This window comes from Aotus nancymaae, unplaced genomic scaffold (assembly GCF_030222135.1).
Source record: "Aotus nancymaae isolate 86718 unplaced genomic scaffold, 86718_ANA_hifiasm-v0.15.2.pri h1tg000119l, whole genome shotgun sequence".
Classification (NCBI taxonomy): domain Eukaryota; kingdom Metazoa; phylum Chordata; class Mammalia; order Primates; family Aotidae; genus Aotus; species Aotus nancymaae.
The window spans coordinates 314,040-335,432 of NW_026988534.1; the positions used below are offsets into that span (position 1 = coordinate 314,040).

At 45.6% G+C, this 21,393-nt stretch overlaps 4 non-coding genes across 4 annotated transcripts; all 4 read right to left on the minus strand.

Moving 5' to 3' along the window:
• Positions 1–5,596: 5,596 nt before the first annotated feature.
• LOC135272639 (U6 spliceosomal RNA) lies at positions 5,597–5,703 on the minus strand. The gene has a single exon (XR_010340644.1). It is a non-coding gene; the product is annotated as a U6 spliceosomal RNA (small nuclear RNA).
• A 2,280-nt stretch (positions 5,704–7,983) lies between these two features.
• On the minus strand, positions 7,984–8,090 carry LOC135272641 (U6 spliceosomal RNA). The gene has a single exon (XR_010340646.1). It is a non-coding gene; the product is annotated as a U6 spliceosomal RNA (small nuclear RNA).
• Positions 8,091–15,266: 7,176 nt separating this feature from the next.
• Positions 15,267–15,373, minus strand: LOC135272637 (U6 spliceosomal RNA). Its single transcript, XR_010340643.1, has one exon. It is a non-coding gene; the product is annotated as a U6 spliceosomal RNA (small nuclear RNA).
• A 3,127-nt stretch (positions 15,374–18,500) lies between these two features.
• LOC135272640 (U6 spliceosomal RNA) lies at positions 18,501–18,607 on the minus strand. The gene has a single exon (XR_010340645.1). It is a non-coding gene; the product is annotated as a U6 spliceosomal RNA (small nuclear RNA).
• Between the last annotated feature and the right edge of the window lie 2,786 nt (positions 18,608–21,393).

A 21,393-nucleotide genomic window follows, 5' to 3' on the forward strand; every position in this document is an offset into this window, starting at 1 on the left:
CAAACAACTACTTAGTACAAAATTCAAGACACAGATAAACTCTCTAGACTGAGAGTTGGCCAGTTATAGCCCAGGGGTGAACTAGAGCTCACTGTTTGATCTGGAAATAAGATTTGATTGGAACACAGCCATCCTCATTTACTTACGTATTTATTTATGGCAATGTCTACACTGCAATACTAGAGTTGATAATTTTTGGCAAAGACTACATATCCAGAAAAGCCTAAAACATCGATCTGACCTTTAAATAAAAAGTTTGTCAGCCCCAACTGTAGGATTTCTCTTCAGTTTTCTCTTCAGTATCCTACACTGAAACAATATTGGTAGAAATATGCGAATACTTATAAAATAGATGAACACTAAAGGTTCATTTAGAAAGTAACTATCATAATGGTAACATTTGGTATCCTAAGACTGAATAAGCCTCTTACCATAGTATCACAAAGTATAGGAGAACAGCTGGCACTGGACTTAAAGGCATTTCCACATATAGGAAGCACAGACCACATGAGAAGGCCAAGAAAAAATAGCAGGAGAAGAGGAGAACCAGGATACTATGCGAGACAAAACAGGAGACCATTCAAGGTCTGTCGGAGAGGTGATTTCAAGCTGAAGAAAGGTTCAAGGGAGCAAGAGCTAAAAAAAGACTATTGGATTTGAGATAAGCGGCTCACTAGAAACTCCTTTAGTTTATGGGGATAGGGTCACACATTCCGATGACACTTGCCTTCAACTAAAAAACAAAAATGGCAATATTATCATGGCACAACATTTCACAATTTATTATTTCAATGCAATTTCCATTCTGTTGCACCGCATCATTTATAAGTAAGAGACTGAAGTTTTTTTTGTAATTTGCATATGACTAATGATTCCTTTAAAAAGGGGAGGGGGTCTTGGGAAAGAGGCAGTTAAAAAAAACTAAAAGTGTCAACAAGTAGAAAAACGGATCACCTGGAGAGTAAATTGCCAGAATGGCTGTGGATTTCTCAATAGCAGTGCAGATAGCTGAAAGGCAATCGAGTGAAACCTTTGAAAGGCTAAAGAAATTCAGACTTTTATACGCAGCCAACCATAAATCAAGAATGAGTACAATAGGAGAGGGTGGCAAGCAGGGGCGGGGAGGAGAGGGGCAGAAGGCGGTGGGGAAAGGAGCTTTTGGGTAGATGGAGGTGGAAAAGGGGGTCGCGTGAGTGGGGAAAAGACTTGGGGGGAAAGTTTTTCATTAGACGGAGGAGAAAAATAGGGTAGCGAGCCAGAGGGGGGAAAAAAGGTGGCAAGAGGGGTAGGGGAAAAGACGGTGAGAAAAAAGTTTTTCGGTAGTTGGAGGGGGAAAAGAGGGTGGTAAGAGAGTGGGGGGAGATGAAAAAAAGAAGGGGCAAGATTGAAAAAAGGGAGTGGGAAAAAGATGAAGGAAGAGGGTGGGAAAAAAGGTTTTGGGAGATGGAGAAGGAAAAGAGGGTGGAGAGGGGAAGGAGAGAAAATAGGGGAGCGGGGAAGAGAGTGGAGAGTGAGAGGAGGGAATAGACTGTGGGAAAAAGATAGTGGGGTAAAGACCGTAGGGAAAAATGTTTTTGGGTAGATGGAGGGGAAAAGAGGGTGGCAGCAGGAAAAGAGGGGAAAAGAGGGTGGCGAGAGGGAGCAGGGAGAAGATGGAGGGAAAAATGCATTTGGATAGGAGGAGGGGGAAAAGAGGGTGGGGAAAGGGAGCAGGGGCGAGGCAGGAAGAGGGTGGCAACTGGAGGGATGACAAGAGGGGGAAGAAGACAGTGGGAAAAATGTTTTTGGGTAGATGGAGAGAGAAAGGGTTGGGAGAGGAAGTGGTGGGGGGGAGGGAGGAATGAGGGTGGCCAGTGGGAATGGGGAGAAGGTCTGGGGCAAAGAGGCAAGGTCTGTGACAGGAGGGAGTAGGGGGAAGGCAGTGAGGAAAAAAGGTGGGAAAACTATGGTGGGGAAAAATATTTTTGGGTAGATCAAGGGTAAAAATAGGGTGGGAAGAGGGAGTGGGGAAGGAGGGTGTCAGGGTGGGGGGAGTCAAAATAACGAGTATAATAAAGACATTTTCAGATATGTGAATTCTCAGAAAATTGACCTGCCAAGTACAGTCTCTCAGGGAACTCTGGAATATGTTTTACCCTAAGCTGAAAAGTGATCCCAGAGAGAGAGAAAGGCACAGGCCCAGGGAAACAGAATCGAAGTCAGAACAGAAGTAAAGGAAATTCTCCTGGCAAAGTTCAAAAGAAACTTCGAGTGACTGTTGGCAGAACCAGAGCTTTAGAACAAAAACCAATAACAACAGTCTTACAAATCTGCAATTCAACAATTACCGAGGGCCTAATATCATCAATGGGCTGGATGTAAAATGTTTTTACATAGTAATACATTTTTACTTATTCAATTATCTAAAGAATTCCTAGGATGATGTTACTATCCTAGTTTTGTTGACTTTTTCTTCCGTGCTCTCACAGTATCTTAACATTACAGGAATTAGGATTAAGGACTCTGGTTGTATTTTTGCATTACATTTCTGTCATGGATATCTTAACACCACATAATGAGAAAATTAAGTAAGATAATTACTTAATACTAATATGGAAATAAAACCCTATGCGTTTTTGTGTGTTGTTTCAGTAATTATCGCTTACGGGCTTTTTTTTTTTTTTGAGTTTACTTGTTTTTTTTTTTTTTTTTGAGACGGAGTTTCACTCTTGTTACCCAGGCTGGAGTGCAATGGTGCGATCTCGTCTCACCGCAACCTCTGCCTCCCGGGTTCAGGCAATTCTCCTGCCTCAGCCTCCTGAGTAGCTGGGATTATAGGCACGTGCCACCATGCCCAGCTAATTTTTTGTATTTTTAGTAGAGACGGGGTTTCACCATGTTGACCAGGATGGTCTCGATCTCTTGACCTCGTGATCCACCCACCTCGGCCTCCCAAAGTGCTGGGATTACAGGCGTGAGCCACCGCACCCGGCCTACTTGTATTTTTTTAATGTTCCTGTGATATAAGTGATTTGAAGAGAGAGTTTTCTGTTAGAAAATAGCAGCAGGGATGTCATAAGATGGTTCTCTGAACTCTGAAGCCTCTTCAGACCATGAAGCTGGAGCTCCATTAGAGAGCAGGAACAGTGAGGATGTAAAGAATCCAATCATGCCTCAGGTACCACTGTCTACTCTTCCAGTATTTTAAAGGTTAGAATTATCATGCTGATTCTCTCCCCAGATTTTTTCATGTTTATATCTATGAGAACACCAAATTTAAATTGAAAAACAATGCAGTTTGTACTGCATAAGTAGGCATCTTTGATTGGCTTTAATTTAATAATCACTTAACTCAGAAGTATGCATGCTCCACGTCTCCAGACACTAGAGAGCCAATTGGTACAGTGCTAAAGTTACTTAACATATCTATGCCAAACTTGAGTATTTTAAAGTCGAGTCCTATGCACTCTACATGAAGGAAATGTTTTCAAAATGTGATAACCTCTAAGCAGAAGTCATCAGATGTGCTGTACTTCCCTAAGCAAAACCTGTAAGAAAGCAGGTTCTCAGCCCCGGAATGGAAATTTAAATGCAACAGCTACCAGAATTCTCTGCTAGTTTGCCAAGGATGTAGCAGTGATAATGCTTCTTTCCTCAGGCTTAAATTCTTCTCAAACTAATCTACCTCTGCCTTTTTCAGAAACAATTTTTCTTTAAATTTTTTTTTTTAGTTACAATAAATCAAAGTATTGTATTAATCAGTGGGCATGAAAGTTCTATACCACACTGAGAAAGTGGCATGGATTTTTTTCATCTGTGTATTTCATTAATCTGTACCTATACATTCCTTCTCTGACTAGATGGTGACCATCTTGCATTTTCAAAATAACTACAGAGAGCTTTTTTGGCATTAGGATAAGGTTATTGGCTCGTTAAAAATACTCCCTGGGCTCCATCATAGCTCTGCAGTGAAAAGTAGGAGTAGCTGAATTCTTGAGTCTCTTCCTATGCTGGAATTCAATCAAGCAACATATGAGAGATAGGATATGGGAACTAACACTATCTTAATGTCACAAAACAATTCCAAGAAAGTTGAATTTTTTTACAAAAGCATTTGACACCAGGTATTTTGGTCAGGTCACAGAATCAAATCAACTTTTTTTTTTTTTTTGCTTTCCATTTTCTTATTTTTTTTTTCCTTTTAAAAAAGGTGTTGATACCAAGGAAACTATCAGCTGTCCCTATGAAAACAAAACACAAAAATTAGATGAATTCATGTTAGCTTCCTATTGTTTGAGTCATACTTTGACTATCAGTCCTAGGTCACACCCACTTTGGAAGTCTAGGCAGACATTTTAAAAGGGGGAGGTTTTTGCTACATTAAGTAAGACTAAAGATATTCATCTCTGTTCACTAACTGTCTAGATGTGGGAAACATCTGGGAAATACACCAGAATTTTCATATAAATTTCCTTCTGTGCTTCTCTTGGGCTGTTCTCAGGAAACTGCTCTATTGCTGGTCTCTGTGGTAAAAATCCTTGTACTCACAACTTTTTTATTTATGTGCCCATCAGCTCCTTCCTTTTATCTTCCTAAGTGCTAAAGGGAAAGAATCACCTTTTCTCAAACTAATGATCTGTGCAAATGTTTTCTTTTTTCAATGAACTTTTGCATATAATCTGAGTAACAGTGTATTACTCTGTTCTCATACTGCTCTGAAGAAATACCTGAGAATAGGTAATTTATAAAGGAAAGAGGTTTAATTGATTAACAGCTTCACATTGCTGGGAAGGTCTCAGGAAACTTACCCAATCATGGTGGAAGGAGAAGCAAACATGTCCTTCTTCACAAGGCAGCAGGAGGGAGAAGTGCCAAGCAAAGGGGTAAAAGCCCTCTTATAAAATCATCAGCTCCAAGAGAACAGCATGTGGGTAACCGCCCCCATGATTCTATTGCCTTTCACCTGGCCTCTCCTATAACATGTGGGGATTATGGGAACTACACTTCAAGATGAGATTTGGGTGGGAACACAGCCAAACCATATCACAAAGATCATCACTAATTAGTGTTGCTTTCTAATATAAATATCCTTAGCTGTAGCTCCTTCAGAAGACACTAGTTCAAGCAAGAAAAGGTGTTTTCTGTCCCTAAAATAAATAAAAAAAAATCTTCTGGGCCCAGTGGCTCACACCTGTAATTCCAGCTACTCCGGAAGCTGAGGTAGGAGGATTGCTTGAACCCAGGAGGCGGAGGTTGTGGTGAGCTGAGATCACGCCATTACACTCCAGCCTGGGTAACAAGAGCGAAGCTCCTTCTCAAAAAAATAAATAAAAAAAATCAGAGAGATCAGTGTCTACAATTGTGAAAACGAGGTGCTGGATAAATCCCCCCTGACCCGCCTTTTAATGAGATACGGTTTCCCTCTTGTCACCCAGGCTGGAGTGCAAGGGTGCGATCTTGGCTCATTGCAACCTCTGCCTCCTTGGTTCAAGTGATTCTCCTGCCTCAGCCTCCCAGGTAGCTGGTTTTACAGGTGTCCACAACTGTGCCCAGCTAATTCTCTTTTTTTTTAACTTTAACTTTAAATTTATTTTTATTTGATTTTTAAAAACAAAAAAAAAATATGGAATGCTTCATGAATTTGGATGTCATCCTTGCGCAAGGGCCATGATGATCTTCTCTGTATCTTTCCAATCTTACTGTATGTGCTGCCGAAGCGAGCACATGCCCAAGTAATTTTTTAATTTATTTTATTTTACAGAGAATGGGTTTCACTATGTTGGTCAGGCTAGTCTCAAACCTCTGGCCTCATGATCCGCCCACCTCAGCCTTCCGAAGTGCCAGGATTACAGGTGTGGGCCACCATGTTCAACTTAATTTTTGTGTTTGTTTTTTCTTTTTAAAGACGAGCTTTCACCATGTTGGTCAGGCTGATCTTGAACTCCCGACCTAAGATAATCTGCCTGCCTTGGCCTTCAAAGTGCTTAGATTACAGGCGTGAGTCACTACACCTGGCCAATTTTTGTATTTTTATTAGAGACCAGGTTTCACCACGTTGGCTGGCTGGTCTTGAACTCCTGACCGCAGGTGATCCACCCGCCTGTGCCTCACAAAGTGAGGCAAGAGCCTCCATGCCCAGCCCTGCAAATCTTTTAATCTAAAGGCCTTCTGAAAAATTAAGATTATGGCCCGGTGCAGTGGTCATGCCTGTAATCCCAACACTTTGGGAGGCAGAGACATGTGGATCACAAGGTCAGCAGTTCAAGGCCACCCTGACCAACATGGTGAAAGCCTGTCTCTACTAAAATACAAAAATCAGCCAGATATGGTGGTGTGCATCTGTAATCCCAGCTACTCAGGAGGGTGAGGTAGGAGGATCACTTGAACCCAGATGGCGGAGGTTGCAGTGAGCCGAGATCGCTCCACTGCACTCCAGCCTGGGTGACAGAGCAAGAGTCTGTCTCAAAAAAAAGAAGCTTTTATTTGTTTATTTTTTTTACAGAATTGATCTTGCTCTGTCCCTCAGGCTGGAGTGCAGTGGTGCAATCGTAGCTTAATGCAGGCTCCCACTTCTAGGTCTTAAGCAATCCTCCCACCTCAGCTTCCTGAATAGCTAGGACTACAGGTGCACAGCACCACGCCCAACTAAATTTTTGTTGAGATGGGATCTTGTTCTGTCACCCTGACTGGTTTCAAACTCCTAGCCTCAAACGATCTTCCTTTCTCAGTCTCCCAAAATGCTGGGATTACAGGGGTGAGCCAGTGTGCCCGGTCTAAACTTTATTATTTAATTACTTCTTTTTTATGTACTTTTGAGACAGAGTTTTGTTCTTGTTGCCTAGGCTGCAGTACGGTTTCAAGATCTTGGCTCACTGCAACCTCCGCCTCCCATGTTCAAGTGATTCTATTCCCTCAGCCTCCTGAGTAGCTGAGATTACAGGTCCTCGCCACTATACTTAACTAATTTTTTGTATTTTTAGAAGAGACCGGGTTTCATCATGTTGGCCAAGCTGCTTTCGAACTGCTGACCTCAGGTGTTCCACTCACCTCAGTCTCCCAAAGTGCATGTATTACGGGTGTGAGCCCTCACACCCAGCCTTAACTTTATTAATTTTTAAATTTATTTATTAATTTTCTTAAAAGACGGGGTTTCACCGTGTTGGTCAGGCTGGTCTTGAACCCAGAACCTCAGGTGATTCACCCACCTTGGTCTCCAAAGAGCTTGGATTACAGGCATGAGCCACCATGCCCGGCCAACTTTATTTTTAAAACTTATGGAGATTGGGCCGGGCGCTGTGGCTCACACCAGTAATCCTAGCAATTTGGGAGGCCGAAGTGGGTGGATCACCTGAGATCAATAGTTAAAGATCAGCCTGGCAGTCATGGTGAAACCCCATCTTATTAAAAAAAAAAAAAAAATCTGCCGGGCGCTGTGGCTCACGCCGGTAAAAAATCCCAGGACTTTGGGAGGCTGAGGAGGGTGGATCACAAGGTCAAGAGATCGAGACCATCCTGGTCAACATGGTGAAAGCCCGTCTCTACTAAAAATAGAAAAAATTAGCTGGGCATGGTGTCGTGTGCCTGTAATCCCAGCTACTCAGGAGGCTGAGGCAGGAGAATTCCCTGAACCCATGAGGCAGAGGTTGCGGGGAGCCAAGATTGCGCCATTGCACTGTAGCCTGGGTAACAAGAGAGAAGCTCCTTCTCAAAAAAAAAAAAAAAAAAAAATCAGTGACATCAGTGTCTACAATTGTAAAAAGGAGGTGCTGGATAAATCCCCTCTAACCCACCTTTTTATGAGATATAGTTTCCTTCTTGTCACCCAGGCTGGAGTGCAATGGTGCGATCTTTGCTCATTGTAACCTCTGCCTCCTTGGTTCAGGCGATTCTCCTGCCTCAGCCTCCCAGGTACATGGGTTTACAGGTGTCCATCACTGTGCCCAGCTAATTTTCTTTTTCTTTTTAACTTCAAATTTAAATTTATTTTTATTTGATCTAAAAAAACAATATATGGAACGCTTCATGAACTTGCATGCCATCCTTGCGCAGGGGCCATGCTAATCTTCTCTGTGTCATTCCAATATTAGTGTATGTGCTGCCGAAGCGAGCACATGCCCAGGTAATGCTTTATTTTATTATTTTATTTTATTTTATTTTATTTTACAGAGAATGGGTTTCACTATGTTGGTCAGGCTGGTCTCGAACCTCTGGCCTAATGATCCACCCACCTCAGCCATCCAAAGTGCCAGGATTACAGGTGTGGGCCACCGTGTCCAAATTAATTTTGTGGTTTTATTATTATTTTTTTATGACGAGGTTTCACCATGTTGGTCAGGCTGGTCTTGAACTCCCAACATCAGGTGATCCTCATGCCTTGGCCTCCAAAGTGCTGGGATTATAGGCAAGAGCCTCCATGCCCAGCCTTGTAAATCTTTTAATCTAAAAACCTTCTCAAAAATTAAGATTATGGCCCGGCGCAGTGGGTCATGCTTGTAATCTAAACAGTTTGGGAGGCAGAGACGGGTAGATCACGAGGTCAGCAGTTCACGGCCAGCCTGACCAACATGGTGAAAGTCTGTCTCTCCTAAAATACAAAAATTAGCCAGATATGGTGGTGTGCATCTGTAATCCCAGCTACTCAGGAGGGTGAGGCAGGAGGATCACTTGAACCTGGACGGCGGAGGTTGCAGTGAGCCGAGATCGCGCCAGTGCACTCCAGCCTGGGTAACAAGAGCGAAACTTCGTCTCAAAAAAAAGAAAAAAAATCATCCGGGCGCGGTGGCTCACGCCTGCAGTCCCAGCAATTTTGGAGGCTAAGGCGGGTGGATCACGAGGCTAAGATATCGAGATCATCCTGGTCAACATGGTGAAAGCCCGTATCTACTAAAAATACATAAAATTAGCTGGGCATGGTGGCACCTGTCTGGAATCCCATCTACTCAGAAGGCTGAGGCAGGAGAACTGTCTGAACCCAGGAGGCGGAGGTTGCGGTGAGCACAGATCGTGCCATTGCACTGCAGCCTGGGTAAGAAGAGCAGAACTCCGTCAAATAAATAAATAAATAAATAAATAAATAAATAAATAAATAAATGAAAGAAATCATGCAGGCGTGGTGGCTCACGCCTGTAATTCCAGCTACTTGGGAGGCTGAGGCAGGAGAATTGCCTGAACCCAGGAGGCGGAGGTTGAGGTGAGCCGAGGTGGTGCCATTGCACTCCAGCCTGGGTAACAAGAGCGAAACTCCGATTCAAAAAAGAAAAAAAAAAAGAATCATCCGGGCGCGGTGTCTCATGCCTGTAATTCCAGCTACTCGGGAGGCTGAGACAGGAGAATTGCTTGAACCCAGGAGGTGGAGTTTGGGTTGAGGAGAGATCGTGGCATTGCACTCCAGCCTGGGTAACAAGAGCGAAACTGCGTCTCAAAAAAAAAAAAAAAAAAAAAATCTTCCTGACGGGGTGGCTCACGCCTGTAATTCCAGCTACTCGGGAGGCTGAGGCAGGAGAAATGCCTGAACTCAGGAGGCGGAGGTTCCGGTGAGCCGAGATCGCGCCATTGAACTGCAGCCTGGGTAACAAGAGCGAAACTCCGTCTCTAAAAAAGAAAAAAAATAAATCTTCCGGGCGTGGAGGCTGACGCCTGTAATCCCAGCACTATGTGAGGCTAAGGCGGGTGGATCAAAATGTCAAGACATCCAGAACTTCCTGGTCAACATGGTGAAACTACGTCTTTACTAAGAATACAAAAAATTAGATGGGCATGGTGGCGCGTGTCTGTAATCCCAGCTACTCAGGAGGCTGAGGCAGGAGAATTGCCTGAACCCAGGAGGCGGAGGTTGCGGTGAGCCGAGATGGTGCCATTGCACTCCAGCCTGGGTAACAAGAGATAAACTCCTTCTCAAAAAGAGAAAAAAAAAAAAATCTTCTGGGTACAGTGACTAAGGCCTGTAATCCCAGCTACTCAGGAGGCTGAGGCAGGAGAATTGTCTGAACCCAGGAGGCGGAGGTTGCGGTGAGCCGAGATCCTGCCATTGCACTCCAGCCTGGGTAACACGAGCGAAACTCCGTCTCAAAAAAAAAAAAAAAAAGAAATCTTCAGGGCGCAGTGGCTCACGTCTGCAATCCCAGCACTTTGGGAGGCCGAGGCGGGTGGATCACGAGGTCAAGAGATCGAGACCATCCTGGTCAACATGGTGAAAGCCCGTCTCTACTAAAAATACAAAAAATTAGCTGGGCATGGTGGTGCGTGCCTATAATCCCAGCTACTCAGGAGGCTGAGGCAGGAGAATTGCCTGAACCCAGGAGGCGGACATTGCGGTGAGGTGAGATCCTGCCATTGCACTCCAGCCTGGGTAACAAGAGCGAAACTCCGTCTCAAAAAAAAAGAAAGTGGCAATAAAGAGATGAATGGGCAGCCGAAATTAAATTTTAAAAATGACAGCAAGTGTCCACTGTATCTCCTGGGATACTCTGAGTTGGAGAATGCAGCTGGAATTTCAGGTTGGGCGGGGGCTTCCTACTGTCTCTCCAGATCTAGACCTTTGGGTCTACCTGTGTACACTTAGCCACTGTTTTTTGATTCCAGGCCTGATCTAGCCAGAGAAGAAGAGCCTGATAGGTGCTGCCTTTTCCATGGGGTGCTTTTACCCAGTCCCAAAAGTATAGCCTGATCAATGTCAATCTCTACCTTTGTGCTAGATGTTTCTCCTTACCTGGAGCCTGGAACACCTGTGCTGAAGAAACTTGGAATTTTTCTTCTAGCGGTCCTTGCTACTGGGGTAGAATGTGCATTTTTCTACTTTATAATCCTTTCTATGTCAAAATTATTATTTTGTTAAATTTAATCATAACATACACAGCAGGAATATTATAAATGCATTGAATGAAAATTAATTTGCATGCAGTTACAAATTATGAACTAGATGTTTTTTGCTATGAGGGAATATTCCATGGCAGAGCCCCCGTGCAATGGGTTTAATTCGATCTATGTTCTCAGGAGTGAGTTGGCCCCTAAGGGAATACTCATTTATGTCTATTGTTCTGACCTAGTTGTATCTGTGCATTGGTATGCTACAAAAAGGGATCTCTTTGGAGGAAGGAGAATATCGAGCCTGTGAAATGCTTGGTGAAAGAACTGGGGAAGGTTAGAGCTTCACGCTCAGGAAAAAAAAAAAAAAAGCAGAGTGTGAAAGTCCGAAGGCTTCTATGACTGTTATTAGAAATGTACATGTAGCTTGGAGTTTTGAGACTGGACCTAGGCATCTCTCTGCCTTACAGATGCTCTGCCTGAGTTTGCTGCCATCCTTTTCCTTTCTGCTTTGCTGTGGTTACATTCAGACAATAAATGCGGTCTGTGCACATGAGGGACAGTGGGTGAGGGAAGGCTGGAAGAGGGCTGTGTCTCCTCCGATAGAGCAGGCAGCAGAAACTTAAGTGAAGAAAGGAAAGAAGTCTGTACCCTTGAGTCCTGCCGCATGACAGAAAATGGAGAGACCGGCTTGAGCTGACCACTCCCTGTGAGACCCCTTCAGGTGTTACCCACACGATACATGGGTTCCGTTGCTTGGCGGGTACCAACCCAATGACCACAACCAAGGAGGATTTAGTAATGGGATTTTATTACTTGTAACGAGTAAGGAGAACACCAGGGTTGGTTCCCAAAGTAGTGCCTCCAAGCTGGGGACTGGGTGAGGCTTTATAAACATAGTGTAATGAGGGTTTGATTGACTGGATCCTGCCATGGGTGATGCCAGAGCTCAATCCAATTGGATTCTGGATCCTGCCATGCAGTGTCTGCTTCTTTTTTTTTGAGACGGAGTTCCGCACTTGTTACCCAGGCTGGCATGCAATGGCGCGATCTCGGCTCACCGCAACCTCCGCCTCCTGGGTTCAGGCAATTCTCCTGCCTCAGCCTCCTGAGTAGCTGGGATTACAGGCACGCGCCACCGTACCTACCCAATTTTTTGTATTTTTAGTAGAGACGGGGTTTCACCATGTTGACCAGGATGGTCTCGATCTCTTGACCTCGTGATCCTCCCGCCTCGGCCTCCCAAAGTGCTGGGATTACAGGCTTGAGCCACCGCGCCCGGCCCGCAGTGTCTGCTTCTTAATTCAGTCCCCACTCCTCAGTCTAAGCACTCGGCCTCCCTCTGTGGTTGCACACTGGTTCATTGGGGCATGCTGGGGTTATGTGACCTGAGGGTCCATGGCAACTGAAAAACAGCTCACAACTTTGTTATGTAAAAGTTGAACCAGATTGGCCTGGTGTGGCTAACGCAGACAGCAGACACCTCTCCAACTGTCCAGCCCCTCAACCTCCACATGTGGAGTCTTACTCCTCACCTCTGGCGTCCGAGCCCGGCATTGACACAGACTCATCCACGCCTATCCGCACGTCACTCAGCTCCTGCGACCTTCCCTGGGCTCCTCCTGCATCCTCGACTGACTGTCTCCATCTCCACGCCTAGCTTCTCTATGTGGCAGAAGGACCCAGGCTGTCTCCAGACCTTTTCTCTTCTCAGTCTATGCTCACGTGCTAGGAAATCTTATCCAGATTCCTTTGCAACCTAAAAATCTTAATTGCTTCCTGACAACTCCCAAATTTCCTTCTCCAGCCAACACCTCACCTGACCTTCATCCTCATGTGTTAAGTTGCGTCCCTGCTCAGATGTCAAACAGGCCCCTCAACTGCACTCATCTAAAAAAAAAAAACCTTTTCATCTTTTTGTGTAATTTTTCCCTTCCCTGGTGTTCTTTGCTTCCGATGCCAGGGACAACAACCTTGGCATACTTGTTTAGTCTTTTTTTTTTCTGTTAGAAAACTCTCCCTTCTACCTTCCAAATGTTTCCATGATCTGGCTATGTTCCACCACCTCCCCAGCACCTCCCAGATCCAAGCCAACTCTCCCTTCCTCCTCCCCTTGCCTCGATCCCCAACGCAGTTGCCAGAGTGATCCTTCCAAAACATCATCAGATCGTGTCATTCCTATGCTGAGAGTGCCCAGTGTCTTCCAGTCTTATTTAGAATAAGTGTCAGATTTCTAACAGAGGCCGCTGCTAGGTACTGCTGTCTGGGTGGCACATCCCTCCACCCGCCCTTCCCAGCACTCTCTTCACCTAGTTGGCTCCTTTGTACCCACCTCAGGACCTTTGCACAATCTGCTCCCTCACCTGCAGTGTGCTTCCCTGATGATGCTAAGGAGGGTTGTACACCTCCCTCTTGTACCTCCAGCACTGCCCCCACCCCCACCTTATTTTCCTCTAGGTCACCTTGTGACATATGACCAGTTTGCCCTTACAACTGTCTGTTGGTAGTGCTCCTGCACTGGGGTGGGAACCTCATGGAAGCAGGATTTTTGTCTTCTGTGTTCACAAAACTCTCAGTCCAGCACCTAGCCTGGGCTTGGCATTTGGCAGGTGCTCCATAAATATTTTTTGAATGAATGAATGAATAGTCTTATAGGATTTCTGTTCAAGTTCCACTCCCAAATCACTTGGGGAAAAAAAGAAACTTATAAAATGAATGACAATAACAGATGAATTAGAGTCAAAAAAGAAAATTTAGGCTTTACAAAATTCACAGCCACAAACCCAGTGATTAGAAACTGTATGTGGTTATTCATATGTAAAGTGAATAAAACCTGGATTTGTCCCACTCTGAAGGTCGGCAGTGCAGCCTGGAAGTCTCCTGTCCTCCCCACTGCAGGTGGAGAAGCTCCTAAGACTCTGGGGAACATCTGGAAAGGGCTGATGCCTGTAATCCCAGCACTGTTTGAGGCTAAGGCGGGTCGATTACGATGTCAAGAGATCGAGAACATCCTGGTCAACATGCTGAAACCCCGTCTCTACTAAGAATTTTAAAAATTAGCTGGGCATGGTGGGGCGTGTCTGTAATCCCATTTACTCAGGAGGCTGAGGCAGGAGAATTGCCTGAACCCAGGAGGCGGAAGTTGCGGTGAGCCTAGATGGTGACATTGCACTCCAGACTGGGTAACAAGAGAGAAACTGAGTCTCAAAAAAAAAAAAAAAATCTTCCTGGCACGGTGGTGACGCCTGTAATTCCAGCTACTCGGGAGGCTGATTCAGGAACCCAGGAGGCAGAGGTTGCGGTGAGCCGAGATCGTGCCATTACCCTCTATCCTGGGTTACAAGAGAGAAACTGCGCCTCAAAAAAAAAAAAAAAAAAAAAAATTTCCTGGCACAGTGGCTCACGCCTGTAATGCCAGCTACTCGGAAGGCTGAGGCAGGAGAATTGTTTGAACCCAGGAGGCGGAGGTTGCAGTGAGCCGAGATGGTGCCATAGCACTCCAGCCTGGGTAACAAGAGCAAAACTCCGTCTCAAAAAAAAAAAAAAAAAAAGAAATCATCCAAGCGCCATGGCTCACGCCGGTAATTCCAGCTACTCGGGAGGCTGAGGCAGGAGAGTTGCTTGAACCCAGGAGGCGGAGTTTGCGTTGAGGCGAGATCGTGCCATTGCACTCCAGCCTGGGTAACGAGAGAAACTGCGTCTCAAAAAAAAAAAAAAAAAAAAAAAAAAAAGCTTTCTGGCGCAGTGGTTCACGCCTGTAATTCCAGCTGCTCGGGAGGCTGAGGCAGGAGAATTGCTTGAATCCAGGAGGCAGAGGTTGCGGTGAGCCGAGATCGTGCCATTGCACTCCAGCCTTCGTAACAAGAGTGAAACTGCGTCCCAAAAAAAAAAATCTTCCGAGTGCAGTGGCTGATGCCTGTAATCCCACCACTGTTTGAGGCTAAGGCGGGTCGATCACGACATCAAGAGATGGAGAATATCCTGGTCAACATGATGAAAGCCCGTCTCTACTAAAAATACAAAAAATTAGCTGGGCATGGTGGTGCGTGCCTATAATCCCAGCTACTCGGGAAGCTGAGGCAGGAGAATTGCCTGAATCCAGGAGGCGGAGGTTGCGGTTAGCTGAGATCACACCACTGCACTCCAGCCTGGGTAACAAGAGCGAAACTCCTTCTAAAAAAAAAAAAAAAGAAAAGAAAAAAACAGAGAGATCAGTGTCTACAATTGTAGAACGAGGTGCTGCATAAATCCCCCCTGACCCGCCTTTTTATGAGATACAGTTTCCCTCTTGTCACCCAGGCTGGAGTGCAATGGTGTGATCTTGGCTCATTGCAACCTCTGCCTCCTTGGTTCAAGTGATTCTCCTGCCTCAGTATCCCAAGTAGCTGGGTTTACAGGTGTCCACCACCATGCCCAGCTAATTTTTTTTTTTAACTTTAACTTTAAATTTATTTTTATTTGATTTTTAAAAACAATAGCAACAAAAAAATATGGAACGCTTCATGAATTTGCATGTCATCCTTGCGCAGGGGCCATGCTAATTGTCTCTGTATCTTTCCAATCTTAGTGTATGTGCTGCCGAAGTGATCACATGCCCAGGTAATTCTTTATTTATTTTATTTTCTTTTTTTATACAGAGAATGTGTTTCACTATGTTGATCAGGCTAGTCTCAAACCTCTGGCCTCATGATTCTCCCACCTCAGCCTTAAAAAATACCAGGATTACAGGTGTGGGCCACCGTGTCCAACTTAATTTTTGTGTCTTTTTTTTTTTTTAAAAAACGAGGTTTCACCATGTTGGTCAGGCTGGTCTTGAACTCCCGACCTCAGGTGATCCGCCTGCCTTGCCCTCCAAAGGTAACAGGCGTGAGTCAGTATGCCTGGCCAATTTTTGTATTTTTATTAGAGACCAGGTTTCACCACGTTGGCCAGTTGGTCTTCAATTCCTGACCTCAGGTGATCCACCCGCCTGTGCTTAACAAAGTGCTGGGATTATAGGCAAGAGCCTCCATGCCCAGCCCTATAAATCTTTTAGTATAAAAACCTTCTGAAAAATTAAGATTATGGCCAGGTACAGTGGGTCACGCCTGTAATCCCAGCACTTTGGGAGGAAGAGATGGGTGGATCACGAGGTCAGCAGTTCAAGGCCAGTCTCACCAACACGCTGAAAGTCTGTCTCTACTAAAATAGAAAAATTAGCCAGATATGGTGGTGTGCATCTGTAATCCCAGCTACTCAGGAGGGTGAGGCAGGAGGATCACTTCAACCTGGATGGTGGAGGTTGCAGTGAGCCGAGATCATGCCACTGCACTCCAGCCTGGGTGACAGAGCAAGAGTCTGTCTGAAAAAAAGGAAGATTATATTTGTTTATATTTTTTTTACAGAATTGATCTTGCTCTGTCCCTCTGGCTGGAGTACAGTGGTGCAATCATAGCTTACTGCAGCCTCCCACTTCTAGGTCTTAAGCAATCTTCCCACTTCAACTTCCTGAGTAGCCAGGACTACAGGTACACAGCACCATGCCCAGCTAAATTTTTGTAGAGATGGGATCCTGTTCTGTCACTCCGGCTGGTTTCAAACTCCTAGCCTCAAACGATCTTCATTTCTCAGTCTCCAAAAATGCTGGGATTACAGGGGTGAGCCACTGTGCCCGGTCTAAACTTTATTATTTAATCATTACTTTTTTTATTTATTTTTGAGACAGAGTTTTGTTCTTGTTGCCTAGGCTGCAGTATGGTTTCAGGATCTTGGCTCACTGCAACTTCTGCTTCCCAGGTTCAAGTGATTCTCTTCCCTCAGCCTTCTGAGCAGCTGAGACTACAGGTCCTCACCAGCATGCTAAACTAATTTTTTTGTATTTTTAGAAGAGACCGGGTTTCATCACATTGGCCTGGCCGCTTTCGAACTGCTGACCTCACGTGTTTCACTCAACTCAGTCTCCCAAAGTGCATGTGTAATGGCCGTGAGCCCCCACACCCAGCCTTAACTTTATTTATTTATTTTTATTTTTATTTTTATTTTTTGTTTTGGATGTGGAGTTTCGCTCGTTACCCAGGCGGGAGTGCAATGGCGCGATCTCGGCTCACCGCAACCTCTGCCTCCTGGGTTCAGGCAATTCTCCTGCCTCAGCCTCCTGAGTAGCTGGGATTCCAGGCACGCGCCACCATGCCCAGGTAATTTTTTGTATTGTTACTAGTGATGGTGTTTCACTATGTTGACCAGGATGGTCTCGATCTCTTGACCTCGTGATCCACCTGCCTCGGCCTTCCAAAGTGCTGGGATTACAGGCATGAGCCACTGCGCCCGGCCAACTTTATTTATTTTTTAAGTAATTTATTTATTTTTTAAAAGATGGGGTTTCACCGTGTTGGTCAAGCTGGTATTGAACCCACAACCTCAGGTGATTCGCCCACCTTGGTCTCCAAAGTGCTTCAATTACAGGCATGAGTCACCATGCCCAGGCAACTTTATTTTTAAAAATCAGAGAGATTGGGCCGGGCGCTGTGGCTCACGCCAGTAATCCTAGCAGTTTTGGAGGTAGAAGTGGGTGGATCAGCTGAGGTCGATAAAGATCAGCCTGGCCGTCATGGTGAAACACCGTCTTATTAAAAAAAAAAAAAAAAAAAAAAAAAAAAATTTGCCGGGTCCGGTGTCTCACGCCTGTAATCCCAGCACTTTGGGAGGCTGAGGCGGGTGGATCACGAGGTCAAGAGATCGAGACCATCCTGGTCAACATGGTGAAACCCTATCTCTAGTAAAAATACAAAACATTAGGTGGTCATGGTGGCGTGTGCCTATAATCCAGCTACTAAGGAGGCTGAGGCAGGAGAATTGCTTGAACACAGGAGGCGGAGGTTGCGGTGAGCCGAGATCGTGCCATTACACTGCAGCCTGGGTAACAAGAGCGAAAATCCGTCTCAAAAAAAATAATAATCATCATCATCCAGGCGCGGTGTCTCATGCCTGTAATTCCAGCTACTCCGCAGGCTGAAGCAGGAGAATTGCTTGAACCCAGGAGGCGGAGTTTGCGTTGAGGCGAGATCGTGCCATTGCACTCCAGCCTTGGTAACAAGAGCGAAACTGCGTCTCTAAAAAAATAAAAGAAAAAAAATCTTCCTGGCGCGGTGGCTCACGCCTGTTATTCCAGCTACACGGGAGGCTGAGGCAGGAGAATTGCTTGAACCCAGGAGGCGATGGTTGCGGTGAGCTGAGATCACGCCATTGCACTGCAGCCTGGGTAACAAGAGCGAAACTCCTTCTCAAGAAAAGAAAAAAAAAATCTGGGCACGGTGGCTCACGCCTGTAATTCCAGCTACTCGGGAGGCTGAGGCAGGAGAGTTGCTTGAACCCATGAGGCGGAGGGTGCGGTGTGCCGAGATCGCGCCATTGCACTTCATCCTGGGTAATCAGAGTAAAGCATCTTCTGAAAAAAAAAAAAATCAGGGAGATCAGTGTCTACAATTGTCAAAACGAGGTGCTGGATAAATCCCCCCTGACCGGCCTTTTCATGAGATACAGTTTCCCTCTTGTCACCCAGGGTGGAGTGCAATGCTGGGATCTTGGCTCATTGCAACCTCTGCCTCCTTGGTTGAAGCAGTTCTCCTGCCTTAGCCTCCCAAGTAGCTGGGTTTACAGGTGTCCACCACTGTGTCCAGCTAATTTTCTTTTTTTTTTTTTAACTTTAACTTTATTTTTATTTGATTTTTAAGAACAACAAAGAAAATATGGAACGCTTCATGAATTTGCATGTCATCCTTGCGCAGGGGTCATGCAAATCTTCTCTGTATCTTTCCAATCTTAGTGTATGTGCTGCCGAAGCGAGTACATACCCAGGTAATTTTTAAATTTATTTTATTATTATTATTATTATTTTTTACAAAGAATGGATTTCACTATGTTGTTCAAGCTAGTTTCGAACTTCTGGCCTCATGATCCGCCCACCTCAGCATTCCAAAGTGCCAGGATTACAGGTGTGGGCCACCGTGTCCAACTTAATTTTTGTTTTATTTTTAAAGACGAGGTTTCACCATGTTGGTCAGGCTAGTCTTGAACTCCCGACCTCAGGTGATCCACCTGCCTTGACCTCCAAAGAGTTTGGATTACAGGCCTGAGTCACTAGGCCTGGCCAATTTTTGTATTTTTATTAGAGACCAGGTTTCACCACGTTGTCCGGCTAGTCTTGAACCCCTGACCTCAGGTGGTCCACCCCCCTGTGCCTCACAAAGTGCTGGGATTATACGCAAGAGCCTCCATGCCCAGCCTTGTAAATCTTTTAATCTACAAACCTTCTCAAAAATTCAGATTATGGCCCAGCGCGGTGGGTCATGCCTGTAATCCCAACACTTTGGGAGTCAGAGATGGGTGGATCACGAGGTCAGGAGTTCAAGGCCAGCCTGACCAACATGGTGAAAGCCTGTCTCTCCTAAAATACAAAAATTAGCCAGATATGGTGGTGTGCGTCTGTAATCCCAGCTACTCAGGAGGGTGAGGCAGGAGGATCACTTGAACCCGGACGCCGGAGGTTGCAGTGAACCGAGATCACACCACTGCACTCCAGCCTGGGTAACAGAGCAAGAGTCTGTCTCAAAAAAAGAAAGATTATATTTGTGTATTTTTTTTTTACAGAAATGATCTTGCTCTGTCCCTCTGGCTGGAGTACAGTGGTGCAATCATAGCTTACTGCAGCCTCCCACTTCTAGGTCTTAAGCAATCTTCCGACCTCAGCTTCCTGAGTAGCTAGGACTACAGGCGCACAGCACCACACCCAGCTAAAGTTTCCTTGAGATGGGATCTTGTTCTGTCACCCTGGCTGGTTTCAAACTCCTAGCCGCAAACGATATTCCTTTCTTAGTCTCCCAAAATGCTGGGATTTCAGGGGTGAGCCAGTGTGCCCAGTCTAAACTTTATTATTTAATTATTTCTTTTTTTATTTACTTTGGAGACAGAGTTTTTTTCTTGTTGCCTGGGCTGCTGTATGGTTTCAGGATGTTGGCTCACTGCAAACTCTGCCTCCCCGGTTCAAATGATTCTCTTCCCTCAGCCTCCTGAGGAGCTGAGATTACAGGTCCTTGCCAAAATGCCCAACAAACTTTTTTGTATTTTTAGAAGAGACGGGTTTCATCATGTTGGCCAGGCTGCTTTGGAACTGCGGACGTCAGGTGTTCCACTCACCTCAGTCTCCCAAAGTCCATGTATAATGGGTGTGAGCCCTCACACCCAGCCTTAACATTATTTATTTTTAAATTTATTTATTTATTTTTTTAAAAGACGGGGTTTCACCGTGTTGGTCAGGCTGGTCTTGAACCCACAACCTCAGGTGATCCGCCCACCTTGGTCTCCAAAGTGCTTGGATTATAGGCATGAGTCACCATGCCCGGTCAACTTTAGTTTTAAAAATCAGAGAGATTGGACCGGATGCTGGGGCTCACACCAGTAATGCTAGCAATTTGGGAGGCCGAAGTGGGTGGATCACCTGAGGTCAATAGTTAAAGATCAGCCTGGCCGTCATGGTGAAACCCCATCTTATTAAAAAACAGAAAATCTGCCGAGTGTCATGGCTCACGCCTGTATTCCCAACACTTTGGGAGGCTGAGGCGTGTAGATCACGAAGTGGAGAGATCGAGACAATCCTGGTCAACATGTTGAAAGCCCGTCTCTACTAAAAATATAAAAAATTAGCTGGGCATGGTGGTGTGTTCCTATAATTCCATCTAATCAGGAGACTGAGGCAGGAAAATTGCCTGAACCCAGGAGGAGGAGGTTTCGGTGAGCCGAGATCGTGACATTGTATTCCAACCTGTGTAACAACAGCGAAATTCCGTCTCAAAAAAACAAAATCATCTGGGCACGGTAGCTCTCTCCTGTAATTCCAGCTACTCGGGAGTCTGAGGCAGGAGAATTGCTTGAACCCAGGAGGCGGAAATTGTGGCGAGCAGAGATTGCGCCATTGCACTCCAGCCCGGGTAACAAGATCGAAACTCCGTCTCAAAAAAAAAAAAAAAAAATTAGCTGGCCATGGTGCTGTATGCCTGTGGTTCCAACTACTCAGGCGGCCAAAGCAGGAGAATCGCTTGAAACTGGGAGGCGGGGGTTGCGGTGGGCCAAGATCGCGCCTTTGCACTCCAGCCTGGGTAACCAGCCAAACTCCGTCACACACACAAAAAAATGAGCTGGCCGTGGTGGTGCATGCCTGTGGTTCCAGCTAATCAGGAGGCCAAGGCAGGAGAATCGCTTGAACCTGGGAGGCTAGGGTTGCAATGAACTGAGATGGCACCACTGCACTCCAGCCTGGGAGACAGAGTAAGACTCTGTCTCAAAGAAAACAAAAAAAAGGCCGGGCGTGGTGGATTACGCCTGTAATCCCAGCACTTTGGGAGGCCGAGGCGGGTGGAGCACGAGGTGAAGAGATTGAGACCATCCTGGTCAACATGGTGAAACCCTGTCTCTACTAAAAATACGAAAAATTAGCTGGGCACGGTGGCGCGTGCCTGTAATCCCAGCTACTCAGGAGGCTGAGGCAAGAGAATTGCCTGAACCCAGGAGGCGGAGGTTGCAGTGAGCCGAGATCGCGTCATTGCACTCCAGCCTGGGTAGCAAGAGCGAAACACGGTC